Genomic DNA, 14,014 nt, shown 5'->3' with positions numbered 1-14,014 from the left:
TCTAGGTTTAAAAACCTAGGTTTATTTGTTCTAGACCTGGCTTACCCGAGCGGACAGCTCGAGCCGAGGGGGAGCAGCGTACCGGGAATACAGAAGCTTTACCGGCTTTGCAACTTGTCCGAACCTCGTTCTAAAATTTGGGATATGAACAGAAGAGAAGTCACACGAAGTGCACACTTCTCCATGATTTAGAAGACTCAGAGAGAGGAAGGGCTTCGTAGCAGTTTATATACAGTTCACAGAATATCAAAGAGGTAAAAGCAATAATTAGCCCATTAGGCCCAAACATGTAACAAAATCAGATAATGGATAAAGCCAACTATAACAATTAATCTAAGCTCGAATTCTTGAACCCTGAACCAGAGATTCTGGGTTCTATTCCCCAGCAGAGTCGCTAGAGCTGTCACACCTCCTTTTTCCTACCCCGAGGGGGATATAAGGGAGTTTTTTCCAATTTAAGTGACAATCGAAATGGGATTATTTCATTTAAAGATTAAGAGTCGCCACTTGGGATAACTTATGGTGTCCCAAGTCACCGGTTTTAAATCCCGAATCGAGGAAAGATTGACTATGTTTCACAGTCCGCGAACACAGAAATCCGCGTAAGGAATTCTGTTAGCCTGGGAGAAGGTGTTAGGCATTCCCGGGTTCTGTGGTTTTAGCACGGTCGCTCAACTATTATATTGGCCTAATTATCTGATTTTAATACATGTTTTAGCCTATGGTATATTTTAATTTATTTGCCGCTTTTAATTAATTTTAGGAAGATTCAACGTTATCTAAAACACGTCTTGAACCACGCTACATGAAATGCACCTGCAGTTCATGACACATTTTATTTACGCTGTTCAGAATTGGAGTTGGGTCACATGAAATGCACACCCGAGTTTAAGGAAATTAATTTAAATTACGCGCCTAAAGCAACTGCGCACTTTCAAGTTTGCGAGGGCCATGAAAAATTCAACTAAATGGCACACCTCGATTCTATTTGTCAAAGAAATCTTGATCTAATTCTAAGAGGGCCATAAGTTATAGACAAGATATTATTGTGGAAAACACCCTTCAGTGGCAAGAACTAATTTTTGGAGCAGCTAAATTAAGTTCTTTATCAAAAATGAGCTATATCAGATTTAAGGCATCAAACTAAATGAAAACGGAAATAAACAAATGCAATCTGTCCCATTACAAGGGCCAATAAAGCACTACCAAAAATTTGAGATGCCAAAAATTTGATAGTAACAATCAGATCCAAACACATGCGTCACAGAGAAAAATAGAGGAAGATGCAAAGCTAACCAACTCCCTGCTTCTTAGCTTTACCATTTGAAATGGTTGACAATTTTTTGCAGAATACTCAAATTGGCATGGAATTTCATTTGGCGCAAGAGACATCATTTAGGAAATAATGAATGGAATCATCATACTCAAAATATAGCAATGTTAAAACCATAGTGTCTTTATGTCCAAAAGTACGTTTGCAAATTTAGAATACAATTAAGACACTCCAATGAATGCAACCCAATTATAAATAATCAAGTTATTTACAAAGTCATTGTGGCCACAATTTGGGTAATCATCCCTGTGCTACTCATATTGCCAAAGAATCTCCCAAACTTTAATGCCTACACCAAATTAATATGATAACTTCCAGTAAAATTTTTAGACGTTCATACATGTTGGCTCTCAAACTTGACTGAAGCTAGTTGGATTTTATTTAGAATTAGTCCAAACCATTATATTCACATTAGGCAACAAACTATATTTGAGCACTCCGCCTTACTTCAGTGAATAAACAAAATTTCACCAATATATTCAAATGCTCAAAGTAAAGAAAAATCTTCCAACAACAACATAATATAGGTAAATAAAGCGACACTCATATATACATGCCAAAAAAAATATAAGTACGGACAGAGAGGAAATCAAACAACAATCATGATTTAGGAATAGAAAAGTTGATCAACCAGCTAGTTCAATCAAAACAATAGGAAATCAAAGTGATAAATTGTACCTTTTAAGAAATTCGGATGAAGCCTTTTCCAATGTTTGATTCAATACAAAATGAATTCCCCAGTGAAAGCTTCAAAATAGAGCTTGAAATAAGCCACAACTGTCGAACAATTGAGGGATGACACCCAGTAATCTAGGAAGTAACACAGTCCAGCAGAAACAGTAGCAATTTCCTTTACAAAACCGAATTTTGGAAGCTCATTTCCTTCTTAGATTTGTTTTGTAAAATTCAAAGAAACAACAGAAAATCATTCCTCAGTTGTTTCGTGTGTGCCGATGGGGAGATGAGGAGGATGAAAGCGAGATGAGAGAATCAAGGAGAGGGTATCACGGCTAGTTGGTGTTTTTCACAAACGAAGCTGAGGAAGACGACTTAGGGTGCGTCGTTTCTTCAGGAGTTGGATCTGATGGACTTTCTCACCCTCCTTTTTGGTTTTTCTAATTGTGTTTTATATATATGTAGGGGTAGGGTAAAGGATAATGAGTATTTGGGTAGGGAGATTGGGCTTGGGTTGGACAAATTTTTGGTGCCATTTATTTAGGCTAATTTTGGCTTTAAAATGGCCCAAGTTCCGAATTTAAACCCAATTAAATAAACTCCTTATTTCCTTTTCTTTTTTCTTTTTCTTCTTTTTATTAAATTAAAAATCCTAGAAATTAAAATCTTAGATTATCTAAATATGTGAAAGTAATCTAATTAACTAATTCTAAAAATTATAAAAGCATACTTAATCCTAAATTAAAAGAGAGAAAAAAATCAATAAAAGGAAAAAGTGTAACAATGAAGTATTTTTGTGATTTTCAATTTTTTATAAAACAAGTAACTACCGATTAATCCTAAAAATATAAATATAAAGCTTAAATGCCATGCTTGATTTTTTTTGGTAGTTTTCATGATTTAAATATAACTTAAACATGCAAGAAAATGCAAACAATTAATAAAAATCCTATGAAAAATCTACGAACATTGCAAATAGTGGGAAAATATTATTTTCTTAAATTTATGGGAGTAACTCACATAGGGCAAAAATCACGTGCTCACACCTAGTGTTGGTGATGCCCACTGGTTCAGGGTCTTAAACAGTATATTGTGTTCATGTTTTGGCCTTGATGCGGTGTGGGAGTAGATTGGTAGGGTGATTGCTTAAGCTTACGGCTGTAGCAACATATGAGAAGGATTACTTGGTTCACGATTCGGAGTTTGGAATTTGTTCCATCAGAGGTGAGACATTTGGGCTATAAATGTTCAGGACTTGGTTGATAGATTCATGAGATTGGGTATTTTTTAGTGCATTAAGGATTGTCGGTATCAATGGTTCCCATTTTCTTGTCCTCAAGAATACGACATTGTGAAGTAGTGCTACGAAAGTGGTTCTTAGTGGGGACGATGTGTTGTGACTTCGAGGTCGGATATGCATTTCCAGTATTGATGGTTCGAGGGAGATAATCCTCAAGGAGGATCGTAGTTGCGGTATTCTGTTTGTACAGGTGTTACAGAGAAGTATCGTGATTCGAGGAAACATTACTTGGTATCTTTCATTGTGTTTGATTGTCAGCAGGTCGAGAATGAGCATCGGAGATCGAGTGGTTTACTTCGAGAGATGGCCATACTGATATGGAAGTGATAACATATCATTATGGGAATTGTGGTAGGGTTGTTGATACTCAATTTTGTCCTCATGTTTTATAAAATATTCCATAGACTTTCAAAATATCATTTTGCATTACTACCCAATTTACAAGAGTCATATAAGTATTTTCTATAATTTTCTATAATTCTTAAGCTTTAAAGCTGGGAAGGATGAGAAAGAAGAAAAACAAACTTACCTTGAATATGAGGAAAGCTGGGAAGACTTGAGGTTAAAGAATTTGGGGAAGAAGGGACGAATTTTGGATAAGAGAAGTTAGAGAGAAGCTCATATTTCTAAAACATCGAAGCTCTACAGAGTGGGGACTCTGAGATAAACCCTAAAAATCTCAATAGATCTATTAGAAATCGGAACGATTTATCTTTGCAAAACAGAGAAAGGAAGCTCTCGAGTCTAATGTTCAAAGGCCAGAATAAGGCAAAGGAATCTTTGAACTCTAATGCTTAAAGTTTTAACTGTGTTCCTTCTTCAACTTTCTTTGTCAGTAGCCTGAATCGGAAGGAAGAGAACCTAGAGCTAGATCTTTCCTTCTTTCTTGATTTTCAACCTTTTTGAGGAAAACTTTTGCAGATCGGAGCTTCTGGCAGATCCGATTCAATTCTACATTCCTTCTTTCTTTGGTAAGCTCTATCTCTCTCATCAAAATCAGTGAAATTTACTCTCATTGTCAGCCCATTTGCAGTTTCAGCTCTTTTAATTTTTTAAACCCATTTTCGGTTTATAAGCTTTGTGGCGCTGAGATTAAACCGGTGTTTTGGTTTCCGTATTTAAGAAACTGTTATTACAAATTCTTAAAGTCCTTGCAATTACTGAAGTTTTAGTTCCGTCAATTTTAATCGGAGATTTTCGTTTAATTTTTGAGAAATGGGTTTCTTCACTATTTGTTCATCCTAGTATAAGGTAAGTGTATTCCATTTTTATTTACTATTTCTTCATTTTCTAAGGTAGATTTCAGTTCAGATTCGTTAGGGTTTTGGGAGCTGCTCTTTTATTTACTGTTTCTAAGGTAGATTTTAGTTCATTTTCTAAATTTGAGGATTCCCTTCCTGCTCTTAGCCAAAATAAATAAAACAGGAGGATTCCCTTATATTCTCGTTTTCTTCTTCTCCTTTCCTGGTACATTTTATATTGTTGGGGCTATACCAGTGGTAGCGGTGATAGCTCCTTCTGGTTTTTGGGTTGTGGTATTTTCTATGTTTTCAGGAATTCTCGGAGTATTGGAGACAAGTTGGGCGCACGAGCACTGGCAAAGGAGAGTAACCTGGGCGAGTGTCAGCAAAGGGCAGTAGGAAGTGGTGCGTGAGCGTACAACTACATCGAGTACAACAAATCAGCCACAGGTTTTGTTATCGGGAGTTGGTACCTCCTGTTTTACCGTTTCCCTTTTGGTGTTAGCTAAATTATTGTTACTTTACTTAGCAATAGTTAAACCTTTCAACTAGGATACTAGTTACCACTTGTTTCCTTCTAGTTTGATTTGTGTGCGTTGTGCACTAGCGAGTCTTCTATTGTTGTAGGTGTAGTGGCTGCAGTCTGGGATGATAGAATAAGGGCATGTCCTCGGGTGGGGCAGAGTGTGGGGCTGGGGTCAGGGGATGGGTCGGGTAGCAGGGGAGGTAGAGGGGGCAAGGGAGCCTATAGGTTGAGAGTCGGGTCATGGAACATAGGTTCACTAACGAGTAAATCCATAGAGTTGGCGAAAATCCTGCAGAAGAGGAAGATTAATATAGCGTGTGTCCAGGAGACTAGGTGGGTAGGATCGGGGGCAAAAAACGTGGATGGGTATAAGTTGTGGTACTCTGGTGTCGTGAGGGGTAAGAATGGAGTGGGTATCCTGGTAGATAGCCATCTTAGAGAGTCCGTGGTAGAGGTCAGGCGGGTGAATGATAGACTAATGACTATTAAGTTGGTGGTGGGTGAGGGTACTTTAAATGTCGTTAGTGCGTATGCACCGCAAGCAGGCTTGGATGAGGATATTAAGAGGCGTTTTTGGGAGGGGTTGGATGAGATTGTTCGTAGTATACCGCCTTCTGAGAGGTTATTCATAGAAGGAGATTTCAATGGTCATATTGGGTCATTTGCAGGTGGGTACAATGAGCTGCATGGCGGTTTTGGTTTCGGGGAGCGGAACGGAGGGGCATTTCGCTGTTGGACTTTGCCAAGGCTTTCGATCTAGTCATTGCGAACTCGAGTTTTACGAAGCGGGATGAACATTTGGTTACTTACTAAAGTTCGGTGGCGAAGACTCAGATTGACTATCTCCTCCTCAGGAGATGCGACAGGAGGTTGTGCGAGGACTGCAAGGTTATCCCAGGTGAGACCCTCTCAATGCAGCATAGGCTTTTGGTGATGGACATTTGTATTAGGATAAGGAGGAAGAAGAGGTCAGTACAAGGACGCCCCAGGATTAGGTGGGGTGCCTTAACTAAGGATAAAGCTAAGGAGTTGGAAGGAATGTTATCGGCAATGGGAGCTTGGAGAAGTAATCGGGATGCAAACACAATGTGGTCGACGACGGCGGACTGTATAAGAAAGGCGGCGAGAGAGGTGTTAGGGATATCTATGGGCCACAATGGTGGCCACAAAGGGGATTGGTGGTGGAATGCAATTGTCCAAGGTAAAGTGGAAGCAAATAAGGCGGCTTACCTGCGGTTAGTAGGGAGAATTGACGAGGAGGAGAAGAGAGAGAACAGTCAAAGGTATAAGGTAGTTAGGAAGGAGGCGATGATGGCAATGACGGAGGCTAAGACGACAGCTTTTGCTCGTCTGTATGAGGAACTAAGGAACAAAGGTGGGGAGAAGAAGTTATTTTGACTCGCTAAGGCGAGAGAGAGGACAACTCGGGATCTGGACCAAGTGAGGTGCATAAAAGATTACGACGACAAAGTTTTGATGGGAGATGACCATATTAAGAGGAGGTGGCAGACCTACTTTCATAAACTTCTAAGTGAAGAAGGGGATCAAGATATTATACTTGGGGAATCGAGGAATGCCGACAGTCACCATGAATTAAGTAATTGTAGGGACATTGAGATCAATGAAGTCATGGAGGCAATGCGTAAGATGAGAAGGGGCAGAGCTACCGGGCCAGACGAAATTCCGGTTGAACTGTGGAGGTGTGTGGGTAGAGCAAGCTTGGAATGGCTTACTGCATTGTTTAGTGTTCTATTCAAGACTAATAGGATGCCTGAAGAGTGGAGGTGAAGTACAATGGTCCCGTTGTATAAGAACAAAGGGGATGTCCAGAGTTGTAACAACTATAGGGGCATCAAATTACTAAGTCATACCATGAAAATTTGGGAGAGAGTGGTAGAAATGAGAGTGCGAAGGACGGTGTCTATTTCAGACAACCAGTTCGGGTTCATGTCGGGGCGATCTATCACAGAAGCTATCCACCTTATTAGGAGGATGGTGGAACAGTACAGGGATAGGAAGAAGGATCTCCACATGGTGTTTATTGATCTGGAGAAAGCGTATGATAGGGTTCCAAGGGAGGTCTTATGGAGCTGCTTAAAGGATAAAGGGGTCCCGCTTGACTATATTAGGGTAATTAAAGACATGTATGATGGAGCTAAGACTCGGGTTAGGATAGTAGGAGGCGACTCTGAACACTTTCCAGTTATTACGGGGTTGCACCAAGGGTCTGCACTCAGCCCATTCCTATTTGCCCTAGTGATGGATGCACTGACTCATCATATTCAAGGGGAGATGCCATGGTACATGCCATTCGCTGATGACATTATTCTAATTGACGAGACATGAGGCGGCGTCAACGAGAGGCTAGAGATTTGGAGACAAGCTCTTGAGTCTAAAGGTTTCAAGTTGAGCAGGACGAAGACGGAATACCTCGAGTGCAAATTTGGAGTTGAGCCGACGGAAGCGGGAGTTGAAGTGAGGCTTGACTCTCAAGTCATTCCCAAGAGGGGTAGTTTCAAGTACCTTGGATCGGTTAGTCAGGGGATCGGGGAGATTGACGAGGATGTCACACACCGTATAGGGGTGGGGTGGATGAAGTGGAGGTTAACGTCGGGAGTCTTGTGTGACAAGAAAGTGCCACCGTTACTAAAAGGTAAGTTTTATAGAGCAGTGGTTAGGCCTGCAATGTTATATGGTACTGAATGTTGGCCGGTAAAGAACTCACACATACAGAAGATGAAAGTAGCAGAGATAAGGATGTTGAGGTGGATGTGCGGGCATACAAGGATGGATAAGATTAGGAATGAAGATATTCGAGAAAAGGTGGGCGTGGCCCCCATGGAGGACAAGATGCGGGAAGTAAGACTCAGATGGTTCGGGCACATTCAGAGGAGCAGCACTGATGCACCGGTGAGGAGATGTGAGCGACTGGCTTTAGTGGGCACGCGGAGAGGTAGAGGGCGACCTAAGAAGTATTGGGGAGAGGTGATCAGACAAGACATGGCGCGACTTAAGATTACTGAGGATATGGCCCTTAACAGGGAATTATGGAGGTCGAGCATTAAGGTTGTAGGTTAGGGGAAAGTTGTGAATATTTCCACAGCACAATAGAGTGAGACTATCCAGTTAGGAGTTAGACTAAGAATGTCATTGGTCGTCTATTGATGCAGGGCTTTGCCTGCTAGTTTTTACTATACCAGCCATCTATTTCGTATTTCGTATTCTGTATTTCATATCTCTTATAAAGCTGTTATTTTATTATGCATTTTTATGGTACTAATATATCGGCTCCTGTTGCTTTTTTGAGCCGAGGGTCTCCTGGAAACAGCCTCTCTACCCATCGGGGTAGGGGTAAGGTCTGCGTACATATTACCCTCCCCAGACCCCACTTGTGGGATTATACTGGGTCGTTGTTGTTGTTGTTGTCGTAAAGCTAAGGTACTGTTTCTTGTATTTAAATTATTCAAATATTTAGTAATTATCCATACAAATTATTTTGAGGTGATTTAATCATCCAAATTTATTATATATACCCACATGTATATTTTATAACATTTCACTCCATTTCATATAATTGCATTTGTATTTTTGAGCTATTTACACACAAAATATTTACAATAATATGCTATATCCTATAAATAATTATGTTTATTATATTATTTATGCCAAAATAGCATTTTATATTTTTATGATGTTGAGTTATTATTTTCAAGAATTTTTCACATCATAAATAATATTTTTACCATTTATTAGATGTTTTAATAATTTATTTTTAATTAAATTCGGGTATTTTAAAAGCTGGCCCAAAATAGGCCAAATTCCGACCAATTTAATGGCCCAAATGCCCAAAATCGTTAACCCAATTCTCCAGCCCAAACCAAACAACCCCTTTAGTTAACCCGGTCGGTACCCATTTTAAATGACCTGCCACACTCTTTCCTTCGATCTTAGCCATTGATCTCGGAGATCAACGGCCCACAAACCATCTCCCATCTTTAAACTGCCCAACCCCAAACCCTAACACCCATTTCCCTAAGAAATCCGCCCTAAAATCCTCTCGTCCTCTCTTCTCTAAAAGAAACCCTAGCTACCCCACTCAAATCCCAGTCCTAATCCGATATCACATGGAAATATTCCATGTTTCCTTTCCTTTCTTGCACACACAGAGATTTTTACCATCTCCTAAACATTATAGTGTTTGGTCTTCAGTTATTTATGGAAGCTAAATCAATGGGTGTTCATTCAACTCTGATTCTGTAATATCTTCATGTTCTTGACTTGATACATTCACTACCATGCTATATGGGTCTAATTCAGTAAGATCTTTGACTATTTTTGTTCTCCGTCTTGAACTAGGATTTGCTCAAGTTTCTCCTAAATTGATTCTAAATCGATTTTGCATGTTTTTCTTTCTTTATTTGTGTTTGATTGACTGTGTTTCTTTGTTCGTATATTTAATTTTGCTACTATAAAAAACTCCTTCCCGTTTCCCCTATACAATCCTTAATCACTGTTATTCTCTCACTCTCACTCGTTCTATACTATTCTGAAACTTGACCTCTTGGCCTACTGAAAGCCAAGGCCACCGGAATCTTCTCTATCTACCTCCCTAGTGCGAGCACTGCTCGGAGCTCATTCGAAGCTCCTGTGAACTCTGACGCACTAGGGTTTGGAGTTCTTGCTGTCATTCTTACTTTGCTATTAGAACTCAATGATTCTCCTCTATTTGTTATTAAATCTGCAAATTGGTAAGCGTTCAATCCCTCACAATTTGGAAGAGTTCTAGGCTGTTACGCTTGTTTGAGGTTGTCATATTTATATATACTTAAATTCCTACATTGATTATCTAATATTGAACCCTTTTTCATGTCTCAATTTGAACACTTCCACTGAAACTCCTATGGAATTAATGTCTACCCAGAAATTGCTTTAATGAGTCCCTTTTTGCTGAACCTTTTATGTGTAATCTATTGCTTTAATGAGTCCCTTTTTGCTTCTTCTCTTATGTATGGGCAATAGGCATAAGTTCTGATGTCTGCCTATCTTGTTAGCCTAGAGTTGATATGATCTTTTACCTTCCACGAGTTCTTCAGAGTTTTTTGTATTATGATCAATGCTCATTATGTTAAGTTTCATGTTCAACTAAGCGATATGTTTTCCAAACTATGCCACTAATATGTTGTTATGACTGTCTGCAACTTACGCTCTCATTAGGCTCTTATGTTAAAACCTTCATGTGAAGATTTTACTCTACTTACTTCTTAGCTATGATTATGCTATATTGTCATCTGAAGTTCGTTAGGTTGGTTCGGAATCATTCTTTATTTTGAAACTATATTTGGAGCGATTTTCTAGCTCATATTGTTCAATCTTGTCACTTTAAACACTCTTCTAGAAATACAAATATGAAGCCTCATATATGCCTTGTGTGCCTTCCAATTTAATGTAATCTTGCATATGTGCCTTTGGCCTATAGCTGATGATATCTATAGCCTTAAGAATTAAGTGTGGGGATCTCAAGAGTTGTTTGATTAATTTTTCAAATAGTTGTCACTTGCATGGTTAAGTTTGGCATCAGTTGGGTTGAGTAAGTCATGCTTCTTGGGCCTGGTATTGGGCCATATATGTTTTTGGACTTGGGTTTCAGGTTCAGGCATACTCTTTTGTTCTGCTAAGCCTAAGATTTGGGTATACTGGTTATGTGAAGAGTGAGGTTGTTAAAGGCCCAATCAGCTCTGGGTTACTTTCGTTTGGGCCTGTTCTCAGGCTTGCAAATATTCTTTATGTAATATTTGTACTTATACTCATTATTTGGGTCTGTAATAATTTGTAAACAAATAATTGGGGTGTTAGTGAAATTGGGGGAATGGGTATATTCTATTTTTGCACAAAAGGGTAGAAAACATGCATGTAGGGTCTACATGCTTTGTTTGCTATTTTGTTTGACATGCTCTATTTCTACACACTAATAGAAGTCATGCCTATAGGAATCACACACCTCACTTAATTTGTCTGAGTACATGTATATTGTTCAAAGCATGTTAGTTTGAGTAATTGTTGTACCCGTTTCCATGCCTACTGTTGTGCATTATTAGACAACATGTTTATAGGGATCAAATGCCAATAACTACTTGTTTAATTATTAGACAGCATGTCTATAGGATACAATAATGCACGCCTTTGATAATGCTCATTTAGATACCATGACTATAAGGTTTTAAATAATTAATCAGTTATTTTATGCTGCCTCACTTAGATGACATGACTATAGGGATAAAGTGTTATAAAACCAAGTCTAATTATCAACTGTTAGAGATCTTGCCTATAGGATATTGTCACTCGCATATAAAACTATTTATAAAGTCGACGCTGCTAATTCTGGGCTCTCAAAGTTGTTTTACTGCCTTATTGCATAATATTTAGATATCATGCATGTAGCGCCTGCAACGTTTATAAGCTACAAATTCGTTAATCTAAGGCTGTAGTACCATCTATATGATACTGAAACTCAGAATTACCTAGAAATCGTGCCTATAAGATTTAACAACTATAATGCTTCTCAACTTTGAAATTGGTTATTGCCTAATCTGCTACGTGCATTCTCCGTTAATGTGTGGAGGTGAACTTGAGCCATTTGTTGCCTTTATGTGAAGTCCTGAATGTTTTGAATGCGTGCCTAGTTTTATCATTTTGAGTATCCTAAGTAAAGTCTAGAACCACCCAATAGTAGGTCCAAACCTCCCGGACCATAGGCATAGGACGGGTAGTGTACACATAGAATGTGACCTAGAATTGAATTAGAGCACCTTGAAGTAACAACTTTAACATATTAATCAGGTAACAGGAGATGATAGATGTGCCGGCTGAATAATATGAGCAACCCCTACCCTAAGGGAGTTGTGAAGTACTATTTATGTTGTACGGGGTGATCCTTTAGGCTAAAAAAATTTAGGACCCCATTTACTTTATATGTTTGTGGTTCGCATTTAGTCATCAAATATAGACCAACAACATTGTATCCTTGTAACCTCTGAGACTTGTACTGATTATTTAAATAGTTTAAATTCTTATGTTGTTTTCTTTACACTTGTTAATGTTACAATAGAACCTTCAAGTTCCATATATTTCTTCACTTATTTGATCATCTATCTTAATTATAATAATCCACATAGTGTGAACTTCGACCAGGACCCACAGTTGTGGACCTCGAAGAGTGCTTAACACCTTCTCTTTGAGGTAATTTGAGCCCTTACCTGATCTTTGGTGACGTAGACTAGTCAAATAGAGTTATTTGCAAATAGGTTCCCTAACACATCTTAAAAATCGTTAGGTGGTGACTCTTTTATTTTAGTACCCATTTTAAAGGAGTTGTCATACATAGAAACCCTCTTTCAAGAGAGAAAGGGACGCGACAAGGGTTGCCACGAATTTCGAGGACGCTTGACGCTATTTGGATAATTATGGACTACCAAGGGAATTTCATATTGGTGGTGGCTTCATACATTATGAGAGTTTGAATTTGATGAGAAAGGTTTGCTTGAGCTATTAAGGGACTGTGAATGCTTGATTATCATCTTGGTGTGTATATCGTCTTCAGTTGGGACGTGATGCAAGGTCTTCTAGTTGTACATTGGTGGAATGAAATAGATTTTGAAGCTTGTGGACGAGTGTGAACTCAGCAGGAGTCATTAATTGCATAGCATTGTACCATGGCAGGTCATAGAAAGATGTTAATATAAGGTCACACAAGTGGGCTATCTTCTGTGAGGAAGTTAGGGGTTGCATGATTTCTTATGAGATTTTTATGAAGAGTTTTATCTTCTACCTGGTGGGAAGTATGTGCTACAAAATGGGTTCGGGTCACTTTATAGGAAGATGGCTCGCTGCCAACAGGTTGAGTGTGTTTTTGGGTTGATGATTTGGGATATGTTATGGTCAAAGCAGCATTAGTGTATAAGGGATTCATCTATGTAACAATATGGAATCAAGGCATATAAGGAGGATCAGTCATTATGGATTCTTGGATTATGTGATTGTGACTTGAAGCCAAATGGGGGAGTCTACCAGTGGAGATTGGGGTCACCTGGTCGTATTTTGTGATAGATTCTAGACTAAGGGACGCTTGGGGATTAGACATGATCTTAGGAAGATGACTTTGAGGATGATTGGAGCAAGGAATTTCTATGTTCGTGTTGTATTTCACCTTAGTGATATATGGAGATTGTGGAAGGACTCAGATTCGATAATCTTCTATGGAGGTAGTGTGCATGAAAAGGATTCACTCCGTTATTTAATTTTGGTATATTTTTGTACTAACAGAGCACTAATCATTCAGCATGATTGGCTACGTATTCGAGACCAAGAAAGAGTGTGCAATTGGAGATTTGAGATTTGTGTTGGTTTGTGAAAGAGACTTGGGGCAGTGCTACATTATTATCGGTCATGCGAGGCAGTGTTTGAGAGATGAAGGGAACAAATTTAGATTTATAGGAGGCTTATTTTGAACGGGTGCTTGGGTTAGAGGTCTACCAGATGGATAAGAGAGAGTAAGTAGCTCACAAGTATTGGGACGACGAGATTTTATATTAGGATCACTAGGGATGATATTCGATTAAGGTCCATAGTATACTTGTGAAGAGTAACGTTGACGTGAAGGCGGGTCACGAGTAATTGGAAGAAGTAGGGTCCATTTAGCAGTGGCTTGGGTCATCATGGTAATAGAGACGAGCGGTTCCTTTGGTATTATAGGGCTTTATAGGTGTTTTGTGGCAATACAATCGGGTTTGGTAGTCTTTGTGATTTGGGTGATTTAGAAGGATGAAGTTTGGCTGGCTTGGTTATGTGCATGTGGTTTTCGAAGAGTTTGTGATGGTTTTGACCACCACTTGCGGTTGGTGTCTTCTACATGCATGAAAATTTGGTTGTGTGTTGTGATTTTC

The 14,014-nt window shown here is 39.1% G+C and overlaps 1 protein-coding gene across 26 annotated transcripts in view; it reads right to left on the bottom strand.

Moving 5' to 3' along the window:
- The window catches only part of LOC107768811 (uncharacterized), a 30,751-nt gene extending 28,307 nt beyond the window's left edge, over window positions 1-2,444 (bottom strand). For all 26 annotated transcript variants that reach the window (XM_075233114.1, XM_075233118.1, XM_075233124.1 and 23 more), the window contains exon 1: window positions 2,012-2,444. The gene's annotated coding sequence lies outside the window, so the exon portion shown is untranslated. The remainder of the gene's footprint in view (window positions 1-2,011) is intronic.
- Window positions 2,445-14,014: the final 11,570 nt, after the last annotated feature.

Source organism: Nicotiana tabacum, chromosome 16, assembly GCF_000715075.1.
Source record: "Nicotiana tabacum cultivar K326 chromosome 16, ASM71507v2, whole genome shotgun sequence".
Classification (NCBI taxonomy): domain Eukaryota; kingdom Viridiplantae; phylum Streptophyta; class Magnoliopsida; order Solanales; family Solanaceae; genus Nicotiana; species Nicotiana tabacum.
The sequence above is the reverse complement of the archived record's forward strand: the minus strand, read 5'-3'. Positions and strand labels throughout refer to the sequence as shown.